The sequence below is a fragment of the Solanum lycopersicum genome, chromosome 12 (genome assembly GCF_036512215.1).
Source record: "Solanum lycopersicum chromosome 12, SLM_r2.1".
NCBI lineage: Eukaryota > Viridiplantae > Streptophyta > Magnoliopsida > Solanales > Solanaceae > Solanum > Solanum lycopersicum.
This window is the reverse complement of record NC_090811.1, coordinates 44,587,973-44,591,107: the sequence shown is the minus strand read 5'-3', so window position 1 is coordinate 44,591,107 and position 3,135 is coordinate 44,587,973.

Below are 3,135 nucleotides of genomic sequence, written 5' to 3'. Positions count from 1 at the left end.
AAATAATAAGGAAAATTTATTCATTTGTTTTCTTTAAAATAAATGATGGGTAAATTTGTTTATTTAATAGTAGTATGTTTATGATATAGTAAAATGAATAAATAAATGTACTTAATATGTATGATAATGTTATATGTTTAAAGATATAGATATCTCTTATATAAATTATCCTAAATATATAACTTCTGAGTTTAAATGATATGAATTTTTTTTTCATTTTATACATATATAGAATTAAGATATAAAGAAAATAAACTAAACTAAGATAATACTCATATATAAATAGATAGTGGCATGTGTGATATATCATTTGAATGAAAATACATAAAATGGAGTTTCCTAAAAAAGAAACAAAAAAAAACTAATGATACTAAATGTTAATGTTTTATAGAACTAGGTAAATTACCCGCGCGATGGTGAACTACATCTATAATCTATTTCTGAACATTTTATAATATAAGTGTTTTCGAGACGATACATCCCTACGATAGCTTATCATAAATATTTTATACAAAAAAAATGTTTTTTAATATCAAAACGAAAAAAGATTTGATTGTAAGTGTTTCTGAACTTTGTTATTAATTCTTCATTTTACTATAGTTGTTCATAACCAAACTTTTTAGAAAAGATATGTAATTGTTTAATTATCTACATTTATATTTTCAAAAAGTGATACAAACATTTTATTAATTAATTGCAAGAGTTTTTCTCTTATTGAAGGCCTCTACGTGCATCATATAAATATTACACATCTTATGAGATATGTTTTTTATTTGATAAGTTAGTAAAAACATAAAACACATCTCTTAGAGATCAATGAAGTAGCGTATGTCACTCAAATAATTTGAATTAAATGATTTGTTGGGAAGTCCCTAATTCAAAATCATACGAAGTCGATGAGACTACTTGATAGACAAAAGACATATTTTATTATTTATATTTTGATCAATGTGGTTAATTCATTATTTTTTGGAGACTTACCTCTAAAGTTTATAAGGAGATAATAATTTCTTTAATATTTGATTGATATTGATTCATTTTACTTTGAGGGGGTAGTTCATTGACTCCAACCCAACATTTTAACTCCAAACATTTAATTGAGGTTGAGTAGAATACTTACCATCCCACTACATTCCCTTAAATTTTGGTACTCACTAATTGATGGAATGTCTCGATAAGATAGAAACTTGAATAATAAAAATCCAAGGTAGTGTAGAACCACCATAGTTTTAAACACTCATAGTTTAAAAATACTAATCTACATGACACCAAAAGTCTAATGATTACATCAAACTCTTGACTAACATATATTTTCTTCAACTTAATAATCAAAATCATAAACATAAACAATAAAGTTTAAAACATGTACTCAAAACTAAAAAGTAATAAAATAAGCATAAGTTAATGACTGTAAAAAATCCTATCAGGATGTATAATAATTAAATGGAATATAAAGGAAAAACTTGAGCCCACTGAATGCACATTATTCCTTAAGAAAATTATTTCATTCTAGTACCCGAGGTTTAAAGGGAATAGATCCTCTCACGACGAAACATCTATGTTCAGCAGTGTGTTTATACAAAAACAATGGTGTCAGTAATTCACTCAACAAGAAAAAATGCGCAAATATTTATTGTGTAGAAGAGAATTTCACAATTTTCTTTGTTCTAAAATAACAGAACATCACTCTATTTATAGACAACAAAGGGCAGTGTGAAATAAAACTTATTGTGTCTTATCAGAAATGTTATAACTCTTTAGAAAATTCACAATCTTTCATAAAAGAGACAATTGTTTTATAAAAGTTGCAACTCTTCATAGAAGTCGCAACTCTTCACTAAAGATGCAACCCTTCAAAAAAGTTTCAACTCTTCGTAAAAGTTACAACATTTCTTAAAAAGTCACAATTTTTTGTAAAAGTTGCAACTTTTCATTAAAGTGGAGGCTAATTTGGAAATAAATAAGTTAAAAGAGAATCCTAATTTATTGTGATGCCACATAGGCGAGCCTAGGTTTTTCTTTTATATAAATATATGATATGATGTATGTGATGATTTATATATTAATTATGATGTATTGTCTGTACCTGCAGGTTGTTTGAAATATATGTACAATTAATTTTTTATTTACACATAGAGCAAAATTGATGATAGATTCCATGTAGTAAAATAATATGTATATTAAAGTGTACGGATTTATAAATTTACACAAAAAAAGTAAAAAAACATATGTAAAAGGGAACTACACCAAAAGAGACCTTTAGGAGCATTAATCTATTGTCATTGCATTTAATATCAGTAAAGACTTTAACAACATTTGTTTAGAGTGCAGGTAAAGAACTTTATTAGTGCCGCTAAAAGTAAATAGTTCTAGCGGCATTTATTTAGTGACAATTATCATTGCCAGTAAAATCACCTTACAAATGTGATATAAAACTTATTTTGTGACATTTGTTATAGCTGGAAAAGATGCAATAAGCGACATATTAAACCACACTTTTCTAGCTTAAAAATAATAAGAGAAATATATTCTATATTTTTTGGTAACTATATTTTTTATAAATAACCCAAGAAAAAACATAATAAAACTGTAGACAGTAATAACTCTATTTACTCGTCTGTGACAACTGAACTCAAAGAAAAAGAAACTAACAAATACCTAAGGGAACATATTAAAAGATGTAGTCTATCAATAATCATCAAACACATGTACATCTCTCATGTTTCGTATATATACTACTTCTTTGGCCGAGTCTTCCAACTTTTTGGGCTGCTTGTCGAGAATACTTTGATTTCTGTCAAAATATCAGCAAAGAACTGAAATTCTGCACAGTTTGTGGTCTATCCTTCGATGTGTTGAGTATCCACTAGATGAACAACCCCTATTCACTACCGAACTTTTTCCTAAGAGCTGATTCATTAAAATACAGGAAAGACTGTTTGAAAACCCAACTTCATTGATAACCATGACCTAGATAGCCATCTTCCAACAAATCGTAATTATCAATAATAGAGAGCCCGCAATCAAGAAAAGCATAAATTAAATGTAGACAATATATAGAAGTAGAACTTCATTTTAACTCCCCCGTACGTTGTACTCCAACACTTGAAACAGTCACGAAAAGTATATAAAAGA